Here is a 7,398-nt window from a genome sequence, read left to right as displayed (position 1 = left end):
GCTTTGCAGCTTGTCACAGCAGCACAGGGTGAGAGGGAGCCCAGGCTGGTGGGACGGGGGGCTCTGTGGTACCCCAGATCCAGGTGGCACCCCAGGGGGGAACCTGTCACACCGGGGCTGGGAGATCCCTGGGAAAGGGGTGCAGGGGATCCCCAGCCCCACCCATCCCACAGCGGGGCAGCTATCCCTTAAACCCTGGGGCCAGCGCGAGGGGCTGTACCATGAGCTCCCCTTGGAAGCGGCAGTCGTCGTCCTTGAAGGCGCGCGCCATGAACGCCCGCAGCGCCTCCTGCTCACACTGGGCGTGCAGCTCCAGCAGCTCCTGCAGGGTCTCCGTGGGCAGCGCCGCCCGCTGTCCCAGCTGCTCCTTGTAGACAGCCACGGCCTCCTCCACCGCTGCCGAGTTCTCGATCTGCGCGAGGGCCAGCACCGCGCTCTCCACGCAGGGCACCGCCCCGCTGCGGATGGCATCCACGTAGGTCACTGCCAGGTTCCCCAGCACTGCCGGAGAGGCAGGGTCAGTGCCAGGGTGCCCAGCACAATGGGGGGGGGGCGGGGGCAGTGCCAGGTTCCCCAGTGCAGTCAGAGGGGCAGGGTCAGTGCCCAGTGTGCCCAGCCCCTCCCACACTGCTCCCTGCCCCTCCCTGCAGGACAGACACCAAGCCTGGGACGTGCCCCCCTCCCCACCCTGGATACGCCCCAGTCCCCCCATCCCAGTCAGAAATGCACCCCCATCCCCCGTCTCTGTGAGCAACTGGTGCCTCGTTTCTCATTGGGACGCGCCTGGCGGCACCCCCCAGCCATGGGGCGCTGCAGAGAAATGGCCCTACCAAATTCACGGTCTATTATGGTCAATTTCACAGCCACAGGATTTGAAAACTGGTAAATTTCATGTTTTCAGATGTTTAAAAAGGGGATGGGGGGCAAAGCTGTTGTTGGGGGGTCATGGAATTACCACCCTCGCTTCGGTGCTGCCCCTGGAGCTGGACTCTGAAGGCAGCAACCGCAGAGCTTCCTGCAGCCGCAGGAGGTTCCTGGAGGTGGGGGTGGGTCTGATGCCCCCCCAGCACAGCTGTGCAGGAGATGGACAAGTCCTGCCCCTCCCCTGCCCATCTGGAGCTCGGGGCCCCCTTTGCTGGGGCGCTCCTAGGAACAAGGGGACATCGGATTTCATGGGGAAAGGGCTTATTTCATGTTCCGTGACACATTTTTCATGTGAAATTGGTGGGGCCCAACCAACGGCCCCTGGGGACCCAGGCGTCCCTCCCTGGGAAACGCACCCACGGGGCTATCTAGGCCTCTCCCCATCTCCCCTGGGATCCACTGACCAGATCTGCTCTGTCGGGCTCCCCCCACATGGCCTGTTCTGCCCCAGGGGTTGTTTCTGTGACTTTGCTCCACTCCTCAAGGATTTTCTAGTGCGCCCTCTAACCGCCCACCCCAGAGCTGGGCGCAGGCGCCGGCATTGGCCCCAACAGTGCTGGACACAGGGGACCCCCTCCCAGCTCGGTTCATCCTGCCCAGCACCCCACAAGCCCTGCTGGCCCCCGGCCCCAGGGCTACCGATACTCACTGGCCCCAGTCACCACGTGGCCGCCTGGGATGGTCTTGGGCTGTGACGTCTCCCAGATGTGGCGGCAGAACAAGGGCACCTGCTCCCGGAACTCAGGCTCCAGCTCGTCCTCCTGCAGCTCCTCCAGCCAGCGCATGTTCCTCCTGCTGGCCGGCGGGACGAAGACGAAGCATTTCCGGGCACGGAAGAACCGGCGAATGCATTCGCGGGGCAGGTTGTAGAGCTTGGTTTGCTCACTGCTGCCTGGGGAGGAGACGGGAGCTGGGCAGCAGCCCTGCGCCGACATGCGGCTGCTTCTAGGGGGCAGCATGGTGGGTGTTGGACAGATTCCCCTGGGGGAAGAGACCCCGATATCCACAGGGGATTGAGGGGAGCCGGGGAACCATCCAAGCTGGAATGTGGCCAGGACAGCGAACGCCCCAACTCTCAGGGACCGGTAACCCCCGCAAGGTGTCAACAGCTTGGGATTGTGTCTCGAGCAAAAGTCACCCCCTCTGCAATCACAGCGCCCCCTAGTGCCACGCTGGGGCCAGCCCTGACTGCCAGGGGAGCTCTCACTCCTCCCCTGCAGCCCAGTGCCCCCTAGTGCCACCCTGGGGCCAGCACCGCTCCCCTACCTGTCTTTAGTTTCAGGGCGTTCTCCAGGTACTCGTCCTCGGTGATCTCCCGCCCGTCCAGCTCCAGCTGCAGCATGAAATCCCGCACAGCCCACACAAAGGCCGGGAAGAACCGCACAAACTCGGCCGACTCCGCCCCCTCCTGCCGGCCGCCCTGGCCCACCCCCTTCACCTTGATGCGCTCTGTCAGCTCCGTCATGTAGCTGGGGGCTGGCTAAGGAACCGGAGATGCGGCGTCCCCTTCAGGGGGTGCCAATCCCTCAGGGCCCCCCCAACCCACCTGCGATGGGGGCTCAGAAGCGACTGGGGGAAGGGGAGGATATTGTGACTCAGTAGGGAGCAGGGTGGACTGACCTGGGAATGTCGTCTAGTTTTGCTGGGACTGTCTGCATTGGGGGATGGGAGAGCAGGGGGTGACTTCACTTGAGGGACGATACCTGAGCCTGTAACCTGAGCTCGGAGGGGGTTGGACCCAGGTGACACCTTTGCCCAGGAAACTGGACAAAGGCTGGTGGAGGAGCCCGGGGAGGGGGAGTGAGATGCTGGAGGGGGTTTCAGTTTTGGGCTGGCTGGGGAAATCAGAGGGAACCCCAAGGCTGGGGTCTAAGGTCCCTACCCCCCAGAAGGACCTGACTAAGGGGTCCTGTTTATGACTACAAGCTCTGGTTTGGACTGTGTTCCTGTCGTGTAATAAACCTTCTGTGTTACTGGCTGGCTGGCAGTCACGGTGAATCGCAGGAAGCCGGGGGTGCAGGGCCTTGTCTCCCCCCAAACTCCGTGTCAGATATTTCATCACAACACCAGGAAGCAGGGATTGAACCCACCACTTTCAGGGTCCAGAGCAGCCGCCTGCAGCACGGGACCCGAAGGAGCGACTCTGACAGCTGGTGGCAGTAGAGGGTTGTTATCCCTTCACGTGGAGCGGCCACTAGAGGGGGCCATGGTGCACACCCTGTGCTGTGGGTCACAATTTTGCAGGGGGTGAAGCGTTTAGATGGAAGCACGGGGCCCTTCCCCGGGGACATGCCCCCCCCAGCCCCGGCCCCCAGGCAAGGATACTGCAGCTGGTCCATGGCCTGCTGGTCGATGGTGCCCCGGCTGTTATAGACCAGGGTGCTGCTGAGGAGCATGGCCAGTGCGAAGATCCACGTGTCGTTCTTCGCGTCACCCTGGAACGACACCCACTGTCACTGTCCCGAGTGTGTCCCAGTCGCAGAGCTCACAGCCCATCGCAGAGCATGGCGGGATCACCAGCCCCACGGCACAGATGGGGAAACTGAGGCACGGGGGAGGGATGGCCAGGGGACCAGCCCCCAGCTCTCCAGAATCCCAGCCCAGGCCACAATTAATTCCCATTCTTAGGAAAGTCACTATTTGGGGTTGGCGTATTCCCCTCCCCCACCTCATTAAATCCCCAGCTCCCGGAGGCACGGGAGGGAGCGGGAGGTCCCATTTCTCTCCTATTATTGAAGTAAGTTTCTAACTGATGTGGCTCCGTTAAAACTTTGGGAAGGCGACAACCCCCTCCCCGCCCCCTGGGGTCCAGCTGCAGCAGCCCCCACTGCAGGGCATGGAGTTTGCAGCGACTCTTGTGCATTTTTTGGGTCTTGACTTTTTTTTGCCCACTCCTGGCTGGCGATGCTGGCTCTTCCCTCCACCTAGCGCGGAGCGATGCCGACATATGGCCAAGGCTGCGGGATCCATTTCAAAGGATCCATCTTATCGGCCGTGTCTGACCCCTCTCCAGAGCAAATGTATTTATTGTCACACTCCCTCTGGCAGGCTGGGTGGGGAAACTGAGTCCAAGGTCACCCAGGGGGTCTGTGGAGTAGGGATTTGAACCCAGCTCTCCTGAATGCCAGGCCTGCCCTCCATCACTACAGCGGGTCAGGAAATTGTCGCTGGAGAACGTTGAATTGTTGATAGCAAAATCACTGGTGAAACAGGGTCGGTTCAGGTTTCCTGACTTGAAAAATTATTGGGAAAAAAGTTTCAGAATTGTGGAAACAGCCCGAATGGCTGTTTGTCTACTCGGAAACTGGCCGTTTTTCAAGGCAACGCGATGTCTCGTTGCCAACGTTTTGGTAAATTTGGACCAAGTTAAGAAAGAAAGAAAAAATGGTCAATCAAAATGAAATGTTTGAAAATGATCCAAGTTTTTTGCATGACCTGGACCCAGGACACATTTCCGATTTTCAGGCCCTGGCACTTTCCCCCCATTTTGACTTTTCATCGCGATTCAGGATGGGAAACATTTTTGATATCTCAACAGTTCTCCCCGGGCAGGACAAGAGTTTCCAGCCACACCCCTGGGCCTCCCGTCCCAGCCCTGCCATGGCATCCCCAGCCCTCCCGGCATTGGCACTGTCCCCCTCAGAGGGCGTCAGCCCCACATCAGACAGCCCCTCCTTCCCCTACATGGGGCTCGCTGAGTCTGTCCTTTAGCAGAGGGAGCTCCTTAAATACCCCAACCCCTTTCCCAGCATGCCTTGCCCTGAACTACAAGTCCCAGCAGCCCCTGCGTGCCGAGGGGAGTTCCATCCCACTCTGCAAATTGGCTGATTCTCATACACTGACCCCCCCCAACTCACCTTCTCCACGTCGCCCAGCCCCTTGGTGTCCAGCAGCACCAGGGTGTGGCCGGCCCGGCGGGGATGGGGCAGGCACCACATCCAGATGCCCTTGGTGTGAGACTGGATGGTGGAGCCCAGCGAGAACCCTGGGGAGAGAGGGGTGGAGCTGGGACAGATGCAGAGCGAGGGAACCCAGGAGTCCTGGCCCCCAGCCCCCCTGCTCTGACCCCACTCCCCTGTCAGCACCAGGGAGAGAACCCAGGAGTCCTGGCGCACTGGGGTAAGGCTCACGTCTATCTCACCTGTTCTCTTGCCGGCCAGTTTGTTCATGAGGTAGGACTTGCCAGTGCGGTACAGCCCGGCGATGGCCACCACCACCACGGGCTGGTGGATCTCCGCCAGCACCTGCAGCGCCTCCTGCTGCACCTGCAGCTCCCCCGCCGGGCTGTTCTCGATCAGGCAGACAGGGGCCGGCATGGGGATCTCCATTGCACTGGGCGGGTGGCCTGTGGGACACAGAGCAGGGAGGGTCAGCGCGGGGGTGTGTGTGTGAGGCATGGGGGGGCAGTGAGACACAGAGCCAGGCCCCCCAAACTGCAGGAGACTCTTCAACCTGCCTCGGGTGCAGCGTATGGACCCCAGCATCGCCCGCTACAGCTCACCCCGGGGCAGACAAGCCCTGGCGCTCCTGGGCATCGCTGCAGACCCCCAGCTGGTGCCCCTTTAATCACACCGGGCGGGGCTGCTGCTGGACAGGCAGGACGGTCAAGTGGTTAGAGCGCCAGCCTGGGGCGTATCTGGGGAAAGCGGTGGCTCAGAGTGAAACACTGCCAATACCGCCCCACTTTGTGCCCTCCGCAAATTGTATTAGCACGCGCCCATGTTTTGTGCCAAGGTCAGTAATGGAAATGTTAAATAAGGTTGGTCCCAAGATCGATGCCTGAGGAGCTCTGCTAGTAACCCCCCTCCAGCCTGACAGGTCACCTTTCAGTGTGACCCATCCTAGTCTCCCATTTAGCCAGTTCCTCACCCACCTTTCAGTTCTCCTAATTAATCCCCATCTTCTCCAATGTAAGTAATAGTCTCTCGGGTGGAACTGTGTCAAATGCCCTTTTGACATCAGGGAGATTGGATCTACGGCATTTCCTTTGTCTAAGACACCAGCTCTCGTCTCAGCAAGAGACACCAGTGACTCCGTTACACCTCGAATCCAGCCATCGAAACCATCGGACAAACACCTACAATCACTTTCTACCATTTCCGCGACTCACCCCCCGTTTGTTGCTTTTATAAAAATCTTGTGAGTGCCCAAAGTGACGCAGCAGGGAGTGGGGAGTATTGACCTGGGAAGGTTGCAGGGGAGTTTTACTGGGACTGTCTGCATTGGGGATGGGAGATTTTCCTGGAGGGAAGATACCTGAGCATGTAACATGAAAGCCCAGGAGGGGGGTTGGGGCCAGGTGACACCTTCTGCCTCCGAAACTGGACAAAGGCTGAAGGAGGACCCGGGGGAGGGGAGTGAGATGGCTGGAGGGGGGGGGGTTCAGTTTAGAGCTGGCTGGGGAACTGGAGAGAGCCCCAAGCCTGGGGTCTAAGCTCCCTGCCCCCCAGAGGGACTTGACTGAGGGGTCCTGGTTGTACCTACAAGCCCTGCTTGGGACTGTGTTCCTGTCGTCTAATAAACCTTCCATTTTACTGGCTGGCTGAGAGTCCCGGTGAATTGCAGGAAGTGGGGGTGCAGAGCCCTGACTCCCCGACACGCCGTGACACCCAGCCAATCCCATGATATTGGGGGCCTGACTCATCTTTTGAAGGCTTGGTGTTGACCCTGCTGTGCCGTGTCCAGGGACCAGACTTTTCAGCAGTGACTAGTCACTTGGGGCTCTTGAGTTTTCAGCACCTTTATAAGGGGTCTTGGGTTTTAGAGCACCTGCCCCTCTGAAAATCAGGCCTCGAAAGTGTGTCAAGTTGGGTGCTTAAAAACTGCAGCCCCCAAGTCCCTATTGCTAATCTTGGCCAGGGCCAGGGATCCAGGGTTTTCCTTTCACTTTTCCCAGTTGCTCCTTATTTTTCTAAATTGCTGTTTGATAAATTGTATTTGCTTTGAGCTGTGTGTAATGATCAGTGGGGTCAGGGAAGCATCCAGTGCAGAGAGAGCACCCCGCAGTGGGGACACCCGAGCCCCTGCCCTAAGTGACCACAACAAGGTTGGGGGTCGAGCCCCCAGGAATCCTGGGCCCTGCCTTGTTGGGGTTACGAGGACTCTGCCACACAGGAGAGTGGGAGGGGAGCCCTCGAGGTAAGGCAGCCTCTGGGTAAAGGAAGTGGGAGTGAGGACTCAGATCCTTTCACTAGCCCACTTCACCGGGATCGTGCATAAGCCAGGAAAGTTCCCCACAATAGCGGGACCATTCCCCCGCTTACATAGGCTCAGCACACACACACCGCAAACACGATAGTCTTCAAACACACAGCAAACAAGCTGTCAGACAAACACCCCAAAAAGCGCATGGTCTCGATGCCTTCTCTTGGAGAACTCCCTCAGTAATGCTTCTGCTACCTTTGCCAGGTGTTTGTTCTCTCCTCTCGTAAATACAGAGGACAACCCCCAGGATCACAGCTATTCCCACAGCTC

General features: G+C 59.5%; 1 pseudogene; it reads right to left on the bottom strand.

The window, feature by feature from the left end:
* Positions 1-5,252, bottom strand: part of LOC112112407 — a 7,018-nt pseudogene extending 1,766 nt beyond the window's left edge.
* Positions 5,253-7,398: the final 2,146 nt, after the last annotated feature.

This window comes from Terrapene carolina, unplaced genomic scaffold (assembly GCF_002925995.2).
Source record: "Terrapene carolina triunguis isolate 2854851 unplaced genomic scaffold, T_m_triunguis-2.0 Scaffold669, whole genome shotgun sequence".
NCBI lineage: Eukaryota > Metazoa > Chordata > Testudines > Emydidae > Terrapene > Terrapene triunguis.
Note: the sequence above shows the minus strand (reverse complement) of the source record. Positions and strands in the feature narration are given on the sequence as shown.